The sequence below is a fragment of the Sus scrofa genome, chromosome 7 (genome assembly GCF_000003025.6).
Source record: "Sus scrofa isolate TJ Tabasco breed Duroc chromosome 7, Sscrofa11.1, whole genome shotgun sequence".
Lineage (NCBI taxonomy): Eukaryota > Metazoa > Chordata > Mammalia > Artiodactyla > Suidae > Sus > Sus scrofa.
In genome coordinates, this window is record NC_010449.5 from 63,428,384 (window position 1) to 63,447,103 (window position 18,720).

Genomic DNA, 18,720 nt, shown 5'->3' on the forward strand with positions numbered 1-18,720 from the left:
TGAGGACAGTTAGGATCCCCCTCCCCAGGTCAGAGTATTTCATACCTGTTACCCATCACTAATGTCAGCAAATTTTTATTGAAACTCTGTTCCAGGCATTGTTCTAGGCACTTGCATAGAAACTTTATGCATTGTATATGGAATACACGCATTTTACAGATAAGAAACCGAGGCTTAATATGTAACTGATTTGCTCAAAGCAGTTGTAAATCTCACTGAATGTTACCACTGTCCTCAGTTTAGCCCACATTTAAGCTAACCTGAAAACCTCCCTTAAAGAGGACAATTGTAATCTTGATGTGGCGACAACATATATACTACCCAACCATCAAAAATTTGTCTTATGTCTGGAAAGATGAGAAAGCATGCCAAATGTACTCTACTTGGCTCAAGACCACTTACAGAAACCGATCACAGAATATGTCAGAAGTTGCTAATATTTATTGATGTGCCTGTGTATGAGGCAATAGTCTAAACTTTTTACTTTTATTTTTTGGTCTTTTATCTTTTTAGGGCCACACCTGCAGCGTATGGAGGTTCCCAGGCTGGGGGTCAAATTGGAGCTGTGGCCACCAGCCTAGGCCGCAGCCATAGCAACGCTAGATCTGAGCAGCATTTGTGACCTACACCACAGCCCACAGCAACACTGGATCCTTAATCCATTGAGCAAGGTCAGGGATCAAACTGGTGTCCTCATGGGTACTAGTGGGGTTCATTAACCACAAAGCCATGATGGGAACTCCTAATCTTAAGTTTTTAAATCATATTAACTCGTTCAGTTTTCATAACAACCCTGTAAGATGGTGCTACTAGTCCCACTTTACAGATGGGGAAACTTTAAGGCCAGGGAGGTTATAAGGAACTTGTCCAGGGTCACACAGCTAGTAAGTGACAGAGAGGATCTGAACCCAAGCAATCTAGCTCTAGATCTCACACCTTTAACTGCATGGTGGGGCTTCTTTCCCATTCTTTATGGTTTATTCTCCTGTTCACAGTCCTGGTTACCTTATAAACACTTGCGTAAGGGACATGTTTTTAGCATCTCTGTGTCTCTTGGTCTCTCTCTGCCCCTCCCTCCTCCATCCCTCCCTCCCCAGATAAGAAACTTCCAGCTTTTGGACACAGCCTCTGTGTTTCCCCTAGGTCTGTTTGTGTGCATTCTTGTTCAGCTGTCAATGAAACACCGCTCTTGTCTGCAGGTCACAATATTTTCCTGTGACTATCATTCCACCATTCTTCTTCCAGAAAAACATCTGCTGCTGCTGCCTTGACACCAATTGTCCACTCAGCGTTTGGTTGTTGCTGACTCTGATAAGCTCCTCTATGCTTTCCCATCCCCCAGGCCCAGATCCCTACGGAGCTTTATGACTTAGGCTTCCCTAGCCCTTTCCCCAGTGATCTTCTTTCTTCCCAGGTCTTTAGTGTTATCTTTATTATTAAATATCATCGTCTTCACATTTTCTTTCTCTTCCATTGTAAACATTTTCGCTTCATCTCGCTTAAGTCTCTTGTGGGTGGAGATTGCAATTTTCACTTCAATTTTCTTTCCTCATTGTTCAAAGGATCTTATATTTTAGCACGTCTCTTATCTGACCAATTTAGCACTTTAGAATCTTAGATAATGTGCTCCTGATGGGTTAGAAGGAAGTTATTTGAGCCCAGGTTAACCTATGCCTTCTTTTCTAACAATGATGTTTAGTTGTTTATTATTCCTTGTGTCGTTAACACAATTTGTTGTTGCCTCTTCAACATAAACACTTCAGTACCTTTAAAAGGTTTTAGATTTAGGAATAAAATGCCCAAGCAGGATAACTGTGGGCTTGGTGTGGTTAAACTGTTTGTTAAATATGTTTATCTGGGTCTGGGTGTTTCGGTTAACTAGCCTAGGCAGGGTTACCTGCAAAATGAATAACAAACAGTCAAAAGAGCTTTTGGAATGATGAGGAAGTACTGCCCCTCCCCCAGGGCATGATTATTTATGTGGATGTGATTATATCACGTAGTATTCAGAATTTGCATGAGAAATTGTATCCCTCCAGGTTACTTGTCATTTCTCCAAGCCATGATGTGGGAGTGGATTTACTAAATGGTACCTTAATTCTTTTCAGAAGTCCAGTTCTGCACCTGTTAACTCCCCTCTGGTGCCCCTGCCTAGACTAATAACTAAAGGTAGGTGACATCCCCCTTTCTCCTGTGTTTCCATCATTCATGTTACTGAGTCTATAAGCTCACCAAAGAAGGGAGCAGTGTTCCCTTCAATGCTGATCCATAGAGCAGTATTTTAACCCAGAAGGATAGGTTACACTATTAAACAGACATTCATCCTCTCCAAAATTTCAAGCACAGGGATTCTTATTTTTCCTACCTGTGTCCAGCAGAGAGTTCTTGTTTTTTTATCCAGAAAAGTAACATCAGATTTTAGAGGCAGAAGATCATTTTCTCTTCGATACTCTGCTCTATGGACCAGTAAAAATCTCTAGGTCTTTATCAAGGTCATGTAATTTCAAAAGTTACTGTAGTTTCAGTATAGGTTCTGTGATAGGGTGTTATGGAAAAAACATCTAAGGGAAGCTTGGTCATGCTTAATTTCCTCTGCATTCTGACTGGGTGGTCCTTTATGAGTCAACAGGTTTTCAAATGCATTTCCCCAGCTAAAAGCTCTGAATTGGACTGTCCCTTTTCTCTCCTTCCAATACCATCTACCCCCCACCCCCTGCCCCTTTTCCTAGGGACTGGATAGGATACTTGGCAGAATTCACTAGGAAGGGAGGTGGAGGCTGTTTGCAAATTAAACCAGAGACAAAAGTGCCAAACAATCTGTTAAAAGGGCCCTTCAATCTCTCACCTGAGATGTCTGTTGCACCTTCCTCCTCCAGCCTTGCTGAGGATATAGTGTTTTAAGCAGTGCTTCCTCCTGAGGAAGTTATCAACTTAGGTTTAAATTACCTCTTGGGAGGTAAATTCTCAACCAGAGGCAACCCAGAGGCATCATAACATATTAGGGTCTGACCCAGTCATCAAGCATCAGTGCAATGACAAGAACATTTTTTAAGAACAAAGTGAAACTCAGAGCAAGAGACACAAAACACCAGGAAAAGACAAACCGAGTGTGGGGAGTAAAGAAACAACTGCTTTTCTGGGAAGCTGTTTTTACCACCCAATCACACTGATGGATTCAGTCATCTGTCTAGCCAAGTGTTCAAGTGCTCCTAAATCACTAAGGGGAACGTTTCATATTTAAGTCAAAACATAGATATGGAGTAGGATTTTCTTATTTTCCATATTTGTGGGTAAAATATTATCTTAGATAAGGCTAATCATTTTATCAATTTGAATATGTGTGGGAGCAGAGGTGACTAACAGAATAAAATAGAGTTTGCAGAATTTTTTTGCCCAGAAAATATTACAGGAATCTTCTCTTTCTTCACCTAACTTATCACTGATTGAGAGGAAAGTGAACGTGTTCTTGAATTCTTCAGGGATGCCTAATAGCTCAGCAGCCTGATTCCAAGACAGTCCTTTTAACTTTTAAATTTAAATATGTGAATATTCTACACACACATAGTACACATCTAAGTGGGTATGAGGCAGATTTGGGAAATGTTCATTTCTTTTCCTGAGAAAGAAAACCTCTCATTTATAATCTCACTTGTCAAATCCACATAGAATGGCCAGTTTGTTATTCTCATTCTAAATGTATTTTCATTGTAAGATAATGTGAAAAATACAGAAATATATAAATAAGCTGTGCTCTTAAGGATAGTTATTTTCGTATGACCTTCGGTTTCTCATTAATATAACAGCGGTGTGATGAATAGGAGATAGAAGTGAATTATTAAAACTCCGGGGGGACATCTCATTTATAGCCATGTACATTACAACCACAAAGAGAAATGATTGAGATCATGTTGGTTTAGAATGAACAATTCTCTGTCCTTCAGTTTTCTCTTCTCTGCAGCCTCGGATTGTTCCCTCTACCAAGAGGCATGCATTGGGAACAACAACCACTTCTGCCTTTAGCAAGGTAAGAACCAGACTGTGAAACAGGTTAAAAGAACATAGACAGAAGGAGCTGGCTGTTAGTTTCTTACTTGGTATGAGTTCAAGCAGGGCAATAGAGTTTTCAGGAGAGCTGTAATTCACCAGCTTCTGGCAAATCATGGACTTTGAAAACTCTACTACCCAAAACCTATGAAGCCTTAGAAGGTAGAGGAATGAGGAATTCACACTTGATTTTAGAATTTATAATTACCTCCAATCCCTCTGAAAAGGAACTTCGTAGTTTGTGTAAGCAACATTTCTCCCATCATTGCCCCTCAATGATACCTCAGCCAGCTAATTTGCAGACCACAGAAGGAGAAAATCGAGAAACTTGTCTAATCTTAGGCATCCAGGTATGGGGATTCCCAAGATGCAGAACTTCTTACCACTATTGACTCTGTGGGGACACTGGGGTCCCCTTCTGCAACACATGCAATAATAGTACATCACCGCATGTAAGGAAGACGAAAGCCAGACTATCCACCAAGAAATCCAAATTAATTCTCTTTAAATTGACCCTTACCCCTATGAACATAGCTGTCTATGGTCACTTTAACAAGGCCCTTCTCCCCCATAACCTGGTGACTCTTATTCACAACTCTCTTTCTTTCTCTTTCTAGGAGGGCTTCATCAAGACACACGAAAGCTTTGAGCCCTCAGATCATCTCAGGGAAGTCTGTGGTGTTTCATCATCTAGCCATCCTCTTCCTGCCTTAGAACTTTTATTTTAGACTTAAGTTCTTTGCTCAGAAATGCCCTAGACTACAAGTTACTCTTTTTCTTTCTGCAGATGGTTACAGTTGTAGAACTCCTCCTTTGTCTGTAAAGCTTTCCCTAACGGATTGGAATATAAATCACCTAGGTCCATCCCATCTAATCTGCAGCAAACTTAGAACTCCTTCAGTCAGTGGGCAGTATGACAGAGTGGAAAGAACATGGACTTGAGAACTGAGCAATCTTTGATTTGAAAGAAAGAACTGAATGTTGGTTGTCCCATGAATTTTGTGAAATTACTTTTTGCCTCAGTTCCTTAGACCATCATCTAGAGATAATACCACCTACTCCATATGATTAATATGAATAGTAAATGCATGAATATTATGACAGTTGGCACTGCATAAATGTCTCTACTCCCTTTTACAGAATGCACCTAAATCTTTTATATACATCCAATGTAATGTTCAATTTGTTTATTTAGCAGTCAGCTTGGATTAAGTTTTATAAAACAAACAACTGCAGTATCTCAGTGTCTTAACTGCGAAGATTTGTTTCTATTAATATGTTTTGTGGCCCTGCACCCTGCAACATTTCATTTTCATTCTGAGACCTAGGCAGAAGGAACCATCCTCTATTTAGGACATTTCAAAAGAGAAAGAGAATATACCATGGCTGTTAAAGCTTTGGATTGGAAAGGATCTGTATCACTTCTTGCATTGCATTGGCTAAAACAAGGTCACATGATCAAGCTTAATACCAGAAGGGCAGGAGGGAAGGTGGATATTCTGAATAATAATACAATCTACTATATTTGTGTTCTTAAATATTTAATTTATGTATGTATTATGCATGCTTACAATGTTAATTATTCCTTTAAATTTCCAGAAGAAGACATATCACATGTGATATTTCATACTGTAAAGTATATTTTATTCTATAGGCTCCAGAAGAGTAGGAACTGTGTCCATTCCCATTACTTTGAACGGCACCTATGCCATGTCCTCTTGGTGGCATTTGGGAGAATCATCAACATCCAACTATACAGACAGGTAGGAGGGCATCTGAGGATGCCATGAGCAATGATCATCAGGACACAGCGTTTAACTGCTTAATAGGAGGTTATTCCTATGGAGAGTCTTCTGCCATGACTCATCTGTGGGTGATAAAAACCACTGCAAGGACTAATTGCATTTTCATTTACTTCATTACGTATTATTCCAGAAAGTCCACTTATATCATAATATGGATACCAGAATAATAGAAGCACAAACAATAGTTATTTAAAGTGCCAGAAAGTAAGTTTCTCAGTCCTGCTTCAGCATAAATCCACAGCATTGCCTCACATATTACCTGACAGATAAACACACAATCACACAAAACCTGTTTGTAATTTAGGACCGTAATTTATTTAACCAGATCTCAATCAATATTTATATAATTATATATTTTTATTGTTATATAAAATTCTGAAATGAACATTCTTATAGGCATCTGCCTCCTTATTTCTCAGGGATAAATTCCTAAATATGGATCATGGACTGAAGAGGTATGTAAATCTTTAAGGCTTTTTATTCCAGTCCACTGATCCTCCCACCCTTCACTGTCCCCCAGTTCCTTGAGGCCCTCACTGCCCTCCTTACCTGACCTGAGTTCCATGTCCAATCATTATAATCATTCTCTCAAACACACCCTCAACCCCTTGACCCCCTCTCATTTCCTTGTACATGAAGCAAAGCTATAACTTGTTAAATCCAACTCTCCTTCTACTCTGCACCTGCACCCAGGGAACAGTGTGGCTGGGGAAAAGCCCACAACCACATTGACTGGTCCCGTTTTATGACCCTTAACTTCAAATGAGCCCTGAATGTAGCCAGGCCATCAAGCTAGATGTCTCTAGACCATTCATTCTCCCCCTATCCTCCTCGACTGTTTCCTCCCATTTTATTTTTCCTCAACTTCCCACCTCCTCCCCGTCCTTACACTCAGGTTCCTAGTTCACTGTGGAAACAGAAGTAACCAAAGATGAGCGGTCCCTGTGCCCATCTCCTCCAAGAATATCCCTCCAGCGGTTTTGCTGTCTTTTACATTATCACTTCTTTCTCTCTCCTGCATCATTCCCGTCAGCGTACAACATGCTGCTATCTCCCTCATCTTAAAAATAAAAGCATTTCCTCTTGACACCCATTCCTTGCCAACTATCATTCCTTTAGCAAAACTTTTTTTTTTTAAATTTGGTTTTTACTTACTATTCAAATGACATTAGCAAATTTACAAAGTTCTCTTGACTTCTCATTTCATTCTATAGAAGTAATGATATGAGTTTCAACTATTATAACTATTATGGACAACTTAAAGTTTAAAATATCAATCTCTATTACAAAGCTTATGATGACAAGCACCCCTATTCACCCCTTTCTGACTCATCAGTCTTGCTTCTCAGGAGCAACCACTATTGCCCATTTTAGTTGTTTCTTTTAATATTTATAGTTTGCTTTTTAAAAAAATAGCTCTTAGAAATGAATTATTGAATTATATATTTTAGAAGTTTTCTACTTAGTTTCCACTATGGGAGATGGATATGCTGCCCTCTCAAGCAATATCTTAGCTAAATTATAAAGCAGTTTATATAATTTATGACTAAATAGGGTTATTGCTGGACCCAAACATCCTTTAGCAAAACTTTTAAAATACCTGCCTGCACTCAACAGTCTTTGACTTCTCTTCTTCCATTCTCTGTCATTTTAATCATCATGGAGATAGAATTTGCATACAACACCATTCACCAATTTGATTAGTATTGACAAATGTAAGTAGTCATGTAACAACCACCACAATTAAGAGAGAATATTTCCACCACTCCAGAAATGTTCCCATTGCCTTTCTGTAGTCAGTTCTCTCCCTACCCCCAGCCTCTAGGAACCGCTGATCTACTTTCTGTAATGATCATTTTGATTTTCTGTAATTTTATATAAATGGAATCATAAAGTATGTAGCCTTTTGGTAAGACTTCATTCACTTAGCATATTTTGTGATTCATCCATGTAGGTTTTTTTGTTTGTTTGTTTCTTTTATTTGCTGAGTATTATTCCACTATATTGCAATGCTATGCCATTTGTTTACCAGTTTACCAGTTGATGGGTATGTGATTTGCTACCAGTTTTTTACTATTATGAATAAAACTGCTATGAACATTGATGAACAAGTCTTTGAGTGTACATATGTCTTCTTTTCCCTGGGCAAATACTTAACAAATGCAATTGTTGAGTCATAGAAAATCATACAGTGAACTGTAAAAGAATCCCAGTAACAACGAGAATGAGGATTCAGGTAACTCGACATGTTCAACAACACCGGGTTTGTCAGTCTTTTTTTTTTTTTTTTTTTCTTTTTTCTTTTTAGGGCCATACCTGAGGCATATGGAGGTTCCCAGGCTAGGGGTCAAGTCGGAGCTACAGTTGCTGGCCCACACCACAGCCACAGCAACACAGGATCTGAGCCACATCTGCGACCTACACCACAGCCCACGGCAACACCAGATCCTTAACCCACTGCGCGAGGCCAGGGATCGAACCTGCAACCTCAAGGTTCCTAGTTGGATTCGTTTCCAGTGAGCCGCGACAGGAATTCTGGGTTTGTCAGTCTTTTGTTGTTTTTATTTCTTTTAATTAATTTTAAATTGAAGTATAGTTGATTTACAATGTTGTGTGTGTTCGGCTAGTTTCAGGTGTATAGCAAAATGATTTAGTTATACACATATACTATCTATCCTTCTTGACTCTTTCATCCCATTTTGTTTCTCCACAACTTCCCACCTTATCCCAGACCTTACACTCAGGTTCCTACTTCACTGTGGAAACTAAACTGAACATATATATTATTTTATGTATGTATATATATACATATATATATTATTTTTCAGATTCTTTTCCCTTATAGGTTATTACAAGATACTGAATATAGTTCCCTGTGCCATGTAGTAGGTCCTTGCTGCTTATCTATTTTATATACAGTAGTATATATCTGTTAATCCCACACTCGTAATTTATCCCTCACCATCTTTCCCCATTTGGTATCCATAAGTTAGCTTCTATGGCTGTGGGTCTATGTCTATTTTATACACAAATGTGTTTGTATCTTTTTTTTAGATTCCACATATAAGCAATATCAGTCAGTTTTTTTTTAAATTTTAGTTGTTCTGGTGAGTTGTAGCCATATCTCATGGGACTTTTATTTGCGTTCACTTAATGACATGGTGTTGAACATCTTTTCATATGTTTATTTGCCATCATACATCTTCTTTAGTGAAGCGCCTCTTCAAATCTTTTGCCAATTTAAAAAAGTGAACCAGGTTGTTTGTCTTCTAAGAGTTCTTTATAAATTCTGGACTGAAGTCTCTATTCTATCATATGTGGGTTTTGAAAATATTTTCTTTCAGTCAGTGACTTGCACGTTCATTTTTTAATGTTACATTTTGAAGAGTGAAACTTTTAAATTTGATTAAGTCCAATCTATTGATACTTTTCTTTTCTTTCTTTCTTTCTTTCTTTTTTTTTTTTTTTTTTGTCTTTTTGCCTTTTCTAGGGCTGCTCCAGCGGCATATGGAGATTCCCAGGCTAGGGGTCTAATCAGAGCTGTAGCCACCGGCCTACGCCAGAGCCACAGCAATGCGGGATCTGAGCCACGTCTGTAACCTACACCACAGCTCACGGCAACACCAGATCCTTAACCCACTGAGCAAGGCCAGGGATCGAACCCACAACCTCATGGTTCCTAGTCAGATTCGTTAACCACTGAGCCACGACAGGAACTCCCAATACTTTTCTTTTTTGATTCAAGCTTATTTGCTCTAAGAAATCTTTATTAAGCTAAGGTCATAAAGATTTTTTTTTCTGGAAGTTTTTCTTGTAGAAGCTTTGTAATTTTAGGTCTTAAGTTTCAGTCTATGATTCATTTAAAATTATTTTTTGTTGAAAGGTAAGGGTTGAGGTTTGTTTTTCTCCATCTGGATGTCCAGTTTCTTTATCAGTATACGTTTCTTTATATGTTTTCCTAACTGCTATCCTAGATGCGTAGTCCTGGCACCATTAGGAAAGACTATCCTTTCTTTTTAAAGTGCCTCGAGACCTTTGTTAAATATAAACTGATCTACGTCTATACTTGTATCAATATCATACTCTTTTTGGTTTTTTTACAAAAGGAAAAATAGGGTATCATTTTTATTTGTGGGTGTCCCTGAATGGGACAACATGAAAACATATTAACAAATAAATACGTTCACCTGTCCTTCTGATAGTCACATTTTAAAAGACAAAGATACTAAAATGCATGTTTATGAATAGTTAAATGTTAGTTTGGCCTCTAGATTACAGTTACTAAATAGCACAATCTTTCCTCACAGAGTGATACTGGAGCCCTTTACAGACTGCCCCATTAGGAGATGCTGGCACAGTACTGGGGGGTGGGGGGGACACATCTGCCAGCCAAGTACTACAGATGGTTTCCCTCATTAGCCTATAGAATGCCCAGCTGCCATCATGGAAGAGGCCTGCGATCTCACTTGGACAAGATGTTAAGCTAGCCTCCTGTTCAGTGTCATTATGGTTTCACCAAAATCATCTCCTTAGTGTGCCCCGCTGGGCTTGAGCTGGTCTACATGTCTCACAGAGATTTGAGATGGCAGCATCGTTTCCAGTTTGCCAAAGGGCATCATATGATTTTCAGATTTGACACAGTTCCACGGCAAGTCAGACTAATACCATACGCTCTTGATTACTATAGTTTTATTCATGTAAGTCATGAATTCATATAGTGTGAATCCTAAAACTTTGCTTTTGTTTCTGTTTTCTCAAAATTGTTTTAGCTATTCTAGGTTATTTATTTATTTATTTTTGTCTTTTTAGGGCAGCATCTAGGGCATATGGAAATTCTCAAGCTAGGAGTCAAATTGGAACATCATCTGCCGGCCTACACCACAGCCATAGCAACGCCAGAGTTGAGCCATGTCTGTGACTTACACTCCAGCTCATGGCAATGCCAGTTCCTTAACACACTGAGCAGGGCCAGGGATTGAACATGAGTTCTCACAGATACTAGTTGGGTTCATCACTGTTGAGTCACAACGGGAATTCCTAATTTTTTTTTTTAAAGAAGTCTGCTAGGAGAGTTCCCTGGTGGCTCCATGGGTTAAGGATCTGGCATTGTCACTGCTGTGGCACAGGTTGGCTCCCTGGCCCAGGAACTTCCACATGCTGCAGCAGTGGCCAAAAAGAAACAAAAAAAGCCTATTAGGATTTTGGTTGAGATTACATTGAACTCCTAGATCACCTTTATGTTTGGAAGATATTTACACTGGGTACAAGATTCTAGATTGAAGGTTATGTTCTGAACCATGGGGTTTCTGGAGTTCCCTTTGTTGCTCAGTGGTTAACGAACTGGACTAGGATCCATGAGAATGTGAGTTTGATTCCTGTCCTCACTCAGTGGGTTAAGTTTCCGGGCGTTGCTATAAACTATGGCATTGCTTTGAGCTGTGGTGTAGGTCACAGATGTAGCTTGGATCCCGTGTTGCTGTGGCTGTGGCTGTGGCATAGACCAGCAGTTGTAGCTCTGATTTGACCCCTAGCCTGGGAACTTCCATATACCATGGGTGTGGTCCTAAAAAGAAAAAAAAAATAAAAGAACTGTGTGGTTTCTGATATTAACTCTGCTGTCATTCTTTATATTTACTTCTCTTTAGGTTATCAGTCACTTTCCCTTGGTTGCTTTAAAGGTTTTTCTCATTATCACTGGGTTTCAGCAATTTGATTATGGTATACCTTAAACTGCTTGTTGTTTCTTGTTTTTGGACCTATGGGTTTAAAATTTCCTTCAAATTTGGGTTTGTTTTTGGGTTTTTTTTGGTGTTTATTTCATCAATTATACTTATGTCCCCTTCTCTTCCTCAAGTCTCCTCTCCTTCTAAGACTCCAATTACAGGCATATTAGATGCTTTAATCAGTACCACAGCTCATTTTATGCTTATCTCTTTTTTTAGTGTTTTTTTTTTCTTTTTTACTTCTGTACTTCATATTGGTTTGAATCTTTTGCAGCATCTTCACATTCACTTGCCTTTTCTGGTACTGTATTTTTTAATCTCTAGAAGGTTTGTGTGGGTCTTTTAAAAATATGTATCTTCTGTTTCTCTCCTTATCAAGTTTATATTTCTGCAGGCATCCTTGAACATATCTATAAGATTTATAATACTTGTTTTAAGGTCCTTGTTTATGAAGTTCATGATCTCTGTCAGTTTTGGTTCCATCTCACTTCATTGCTTTTTTTTTTTTCTTTTTTGCTTTTTAGGGCCACACCTGCAGCATATGGAGGTTCCCAGGCTAGGGGTCTAATTGAAGCCGCAGCTGCCAGCCTGTGCCACAGCCACAGCAATGCCAGATCTGAGCTGCATTTTTGACCTCCATGACCTAGACCACAGCTCAGGGCAATGCGAGATCCTTAACCCACTGAGCAAGGCCAGGGATCAAACCCACAACTTCATGGTTCCTAGTCGGATTCGTTTCCACTGTGCCATGATGGGAACTCCTCTTCATTGCTTTTTATTCTGGTTATGGATCGTATTTATTTGTTCCTTTGAAGTCTTAGTACTTTTTAGTTGGACACAGAATTCTAAATTTTGCTTTATTTGCTACTGGATTTTGTTTTATTCCTTTTAAGATTGTTGATTTTTTCCTGCCATCCATTTAAGGTACTTGTGGATCATTTCGATCCTTTTGAGACTTGATTTTAAGTTTTGTTAGGTTGAGTCCAGAACAGCCTTTAGTTTGGGAACTAATTTATTTCCATCACTAAGGCATGATACTTCTGAGAACTCCAGCCAGAGTGTTATGCTATCTCTCCGTTTTGGTTGGTGGGGACATGAACTTCTTCCAGCACTGTGTGATCTCTGGAAATTGTCCCAGTTACTCTTTTCCCAGCCCTCGGGAATTTTCTCTCATTTATGTGCAAATCAGTACTCAGATAAAGACCCAAGGGGCTCCTCTGCTGATCTTCAGAGCTTTGTGTCCTATTGCATTCTCCTTTTCAGCACTTTGCTTTATAAATTCTTGCCATCTTGGTCTCCTCAAACTTTGATTTTATTTTCTTCAACTCAGTTGGAGTGTTAGGTTCTTTGGGCTCCCCTCCCCTGCAATATGGCCTGAAACTGGCTCTAAACAGTCAGCAAGAAAGTCCTAAAGCTCATCTCATTGGTTTCCCTTTTCTCAGTGATCACAGCCCTATGCTGCCTACAGTCCAATGTCTGAAACTATTGTTACATCTATTTTATCAAGTTTATAATTGTTGGCAGTTGAAAGGTAATTCCTGTTGCTGCTTATTCTTCATGGTCAAAGGAGAAATCTCTCAGTCTCTTGTAAACTTAATCTAATAAGCTTTTGCTCCACCATTCTGCTGAAACTCTTTGCATCAAGGCCTCCAATGATTTCTGTGTTGCTAAATCTTACACTACTTGCATTTAAGATTTACTAAAGACTGTTGGCTCTCCTCCAGAACTTATAAAACTACTACAGATAACATAAGTAGGGTGACATGTAAGAACATTAAGTAAAACTGTATAGCACTTTAGGTCTAAAGAAAATTAGGTATAGATTAAGACTTTCTTAGCATGGGCTCATCTAGGTGAAGTGCAACTTGTTTTAAAATATACTTGGGATTTTGTGGGGTTTTTTTGGTTTTTTTTGTTTTTTTGTCTTTTTGCCATTTCTTGGGCCGCTCCCACGGCATATGGAGGTTCCCAGGCTAGGGGTCGAATCGGAGCTGTAGCCACTGGCCTACGCCAGAGCCACAGCAACACAGGATCCAAGCTGCGTCTGCAACCTTCACCACAGCTCACGGCAACGCCGGATCGTTAACCCACTGAGCAAGGGCAGGGACTGAACCCGCAACCTCATGGTTCCTAGTCAGATTCGTTAACCACTGTGCCACGACGGGAACTCCAGGATTTTGTTTTTATTCAGGCATGGTGTGGAGGACAGATCAGGAAACAACTGCTATTGAAAAGATAGTTTGTTAGCTATTGTTTCCAAGAAGTGGGGCATGCACAGGGCCACAGGGGGAAGCAGCAGAGTCAGTTAGGAGGCAGAAGGAGTGAGGGAAAAACATGGGCAAAAGGCTTTTTTACGGTTTTTGCAGGAAGGCATGAACAAGGCAAGGTAGGCAGCTGATCATAGGGCTTCATAAGTTGAATAACTGCAGTGGGCTCTGGGCCATGGGGTGGTCCTTAGTTGTCCAGTACCTGGCCCTGCAGAGATGTGAGCAAAAGAATACTGCCTCCTAGAGTGTAAAAGTCAGGGGAGGTAGTTTGGAGTATGGGCATTGGATTGGTTAGGCTACATGTGGAAGATATGCTTACAGACAAGTTGTGTGGTATTTCTGGGAGTTAGCTAACCCTGGGCAGGGCTGTTCCTCCCCTGTCCACAAGGCCCCAAGATATCAAAGCATCATAAAATACAGATCATAAAAGACATTCTTTTTTTTAATGCTTTTATTTTTATTATTTAAAAAATTTTTATGGCCACACCTGCAGCAAATGGAACTCCCTGGGCTAGGGGTCAAATCAGAGCTTCAGCTGCTGGCCTACACCTCAGGTGCAGCAACACCAGATCCTTAGCCCACTGAGCGAGGCCAGGGATCGAACACACACCCTTACCAACACTATGTCAGGTTCTTAACCTGCTGAGCCAGGAACTCCTAAAAGACATTGTTAATATACAACAATAACAAACCACTTCACCTACAGAGATTTTTTTTCTTCATCAGGGATGAAAAAGGGGAGATACAGTGATTCATGGAGACTCTGGTCCAGTCCTGAGTCCAGAGGCTGGGCACCAGAGCCACTGCAGTGGGTGGGCCGTTATCTTCTCTCAGCGAGGTTCCTGCAGTCTCCTTGCATCTTGTTTTACTTTTTTTGCCTCCATGCTGTATTCACAGCGATGTTTATGTGATGCCTGTTCAGTTATCGACTCACCTGCTTAACACCCTGCAGTGGCTACTGACTACTTGTAGAATCAAGCCCAAGCTTCCTAACTTCCTTCTTGTTTTGTCTCATTTTTTGGTGTGAGCCACTTCTGCCTTTTTTGTTTTTGTTTTTGTTTTTTTTTGTTTTTCAGGGCCACCTGCAGCATATGGAGGTTCCCAGGCTAGGGGTCTAATCGGAGCTATAGCTGGCAGTCTATGCCACAGCCACAGCCACATCAGATTCGAGCCGCATCTGCGACCTACACCACAGCTCATGGCAATGCTGGATCCTTAACCCACTGAGAGAGGCCAGGGATCGAACACTCCACCTCATGGTTCCTAGTTGGATTCGTTTCTGCTGCACCACAATTGGAACTCCCACTTTTGCCTTTTAATGCCTTACATCTACTCACCAACTCCCCCACCTCACCCCACCCCACACACAGTAGAGGCAATTATACTGAATTTCCTCCAGTTCTTTAGAGACATCAAGTTCTTGTTTCACACATCTTCCCTTTTGCTCTATCATCAAAGGACCCTTCCAACCTTGATTCAAACCTACCCTCCCCAGAGAGGTTTTCCCTGTCTGTCCCCCAGTATTGGTCAGCTTCAGGGACCAGCTTAGTCCTCACATGACACTCCTGGCTTCCCCATCACAGCCCGAACCACATTTCTATTATTGCCGTGGCACTTGGCATGAAGGTAGGACCGTATAAACCGTGTTCATCTCTGTAGTTCCAGAAGCTAGGATGGTGCTTGACACATGACAGTCTGTCAGGAACTATGTGTAAACTGCTTATGGATGAATGAAGCAGCAGTGCTCTAGGACCAGACCTGGGTGCGGCAGGGAGCAGATCTGAGTATTCCCAGAGGGGTCACATTGGTTTGGGAAGTGCCTCAGGCTTCTAATCCTTTTTCCACTGGGCTGACTGGTTGGGGAGAAAATTCACCTTCATTCCTGACCCTGAATGAGAACCACACTGGTCTCCAGGGGAAGAGGAAGTACAGCATTTTCTTGGGACATTTCTTTTCAGTAAATTCATTCTGGGCCATTTAGTTCTTTATGCCCAAACAAGTTAATCCATCCATCAGTAACAGTGAGTGCTGTGATCTTAAGTTGGTTTTAAATGAAGACAGGGGTGACTATACTTGACAGAAGAGGGTGAGTCATAAGAAATCCAGTGTTGTTAAGAAACGATAAAAATGTTAACACTTTATAAACTTTGTGATCGTCTTTATTTTCAGCATGAGAGGTGATGACTATTACATATCTATTTTTCTGAACCTGTAACTTCAGAGTATTTTCCAAAGAAAGATAATTAAATTCATAGAAGCTTTGGGAAAGAAATCCCCAAAGGCTAAAGAAAAATGCTGTAGGAAAATAAAAACTTACAAAGGAAAAAGAGATGAGGAGGCACATGGGGAGGTGTTGATTAGCTGTAGTGAATTTGATTTAGGTCTGGACTAGAGGAACTGGCCTGAAGCTGCAGCAGGATGCATGCAGTTAGATAGCAGGGAAGGTGAGCAACTGAGTTAGTTTCTCTCTCTCTCTCCACACACACACAGAGAGAGAGAGAGAGCCCACATGCACATCAATTTATACCTAGTTTGTTTAAAAGCAGCTCCTCTTAAAAAAGAGGTTTGCCAGGCCACTTTCTAAGGTAACTTCAAGCATCAAGTAACATATTTTTTCCCCTTCCTCTATAGTAGTTCCTTCTGCGAAAGAAGAGGACCCTATAGTTTGACTTCTTTTGTCTAGAGCTTTGTCAGCAGCACTGTTTTTTCCATTTCAAAGAGTCATTTTCAGAAGTTATGAAAAAAAAGTGTGAAAATCACTAACATCCACACCATCGTCAGAAAAGCAACCGCTCAATTGGCATGTATGCACTCTGTACCATCTGTTAGGAGTAGCTGGTGGGAATGGGGCAGGGTGTGGTGACCAAGTGGGAGTGGGGTGGGGTTGGTCCTTTATTTTATTTTATTATTATTATTTTTTTTGCTATTTCTTGGGCCGCTCCAGCGGCATATGGAGGTTCCCAGGCTAGGGGTCTAATCAGAGCTATAGCCACTGGCCTACGCCACAGCCACAGCAACTGGGGATCCGAGCCACGTCTGCAACCTACACCACAGCTCATGGCAATGCCGGATCGTTAACCCACTGAGCAAGGGCAGGGACCGAACCCGCAACCTCATGGTTCCTAGTCGGATTCATTAACCACTGTGCCATGACGGGAACTCCGTCCTTTCTTTCTCTCTTTCTTTTGGGCTGTGTCTGGGGTATGCAGAAATTCCCAGGCCAGGGATCAAACTTGAGTCACAGCCGTGACAATGCCAAGTCTTTAACCGCTAGGCTACCAGGGAGCTCCTCTTCCTTGCTATTATGTATAATAAACCAATACTTAGGAAAGATATATCTGGCTATAAATATTAGCTATCAAATCTACCAGTACCAGCCAGAGCTAAGGCTAGCGAATTTCAAGATAAATGTAGATGAAAGTGAATGTAATGGACGCAAGGATCTGCTAAAAGTTAGAGGATTAGGAGGGAAGTTCAGATGAGGGTTTACAATTTAGGCAATTGAGTTAGAAAACTTGTTGGCAAAGTCCTTTTCAAATCTAGGATGTGTTGTTATTTATTTGCGTGTGTGTGTGCGTGTGTGTGTGTACAGGGCACACTGTGTGTAAAGTACCATCTGCAGCTGTTTAGAACTCAGAATTACCCTTCTCTGTGCTGGGGCTTTCCACTCCACCAACCCCCTCTCTGCTAACACAGCATCTGTAGCAGCAAGAACGGTTTTACAGCCTGCCCTGAACTTTTTGTTGCTGATGTTGTTTAGTGGGTGTTGGGGGACAGGAATGGGGAGGCAGGGGAAAGGAAGAAAAGTGACCAGCTGGAAGCAGCCCCGAGGGAGGGGACTCATACCCCATCTAGAAAGTCCCGAGATTCTCTGAGCCATCCTCCTGTGATGTATGAAGCAGCCCAGCAGCAGGAGGTCAGGATTCTGCTGTTAACAGTTTTATGCCATTTTCAGTATCATTTGCCTTGTGTCTCTGGTTTTGTTTTCTATTGTTATAAGTTTTGCTGGCACACTCCCTAAGTCTTCAGGACCTGCCTTCCTCTCTGGCCCTTGGCCTATACCACAATACTAATTTTCCTATTCAGTTTTCTTTCTAGGCTATGTTAGCAAAATTGAGGTGTGGGATGAATGTATTGCCAAATGATAAAATGCCCAGTTGTCACATGTTTATTTACCTATCTAAATCTTTTCATTGAAAACAAAAGCCATGATCACTGGACAAAGGCAGAGAAACAGAAACAGAAAGATGTCAAGTTACAAGTTGTTTAAAAGTTAAGAGGTGGTTGCATTTTTCTGGTGGCAAAATGAGGAGGGTGCTGATTTTGGAATAAGACAACTTAAGTTCAAACAGAGATTCAGCTGTTTCTTGACGTCTCTGTAACAGCTCAGTAAAATTGAGTTTAATTAATGTGGCTGCATGTGGAAGGTCCCACTGAGAGCAGCCACCAATAAAGGCTAAGACACTTTTGCACTGAATAACCAGGAGTTAGAGTATTATGGTTTGAAAATGCCCATGCACTGTCTTTCTGTCCCCACCTACCCCACATCATGGCAAATACTGAATCTTGAAAACTGAGAGAAAAGTACTGTATTGAATCTGACATTGCCTTCTTTAGAATAGCCTTTAGAATAGGGGATAGTTTCTATGAAATAAAATATTTCTAGAGCTGAATTGGATGAAAAGATTGAATCACTTTAATGAAAAATCTAGGAAAGCACTTCATTCCCTCAAGTAAACAAAGCTCTTAAACCTCTAAAATCCTCCTCTCTGCCAAGTGCTTCAACCCCTAGAGGGCAGCATGTCCTCAAAGAAACTCACCCAGGCCCAATTCAAAAGCCATTTCAATGGCCAATTATCTTCTTGAATTGTTTCTTACTGA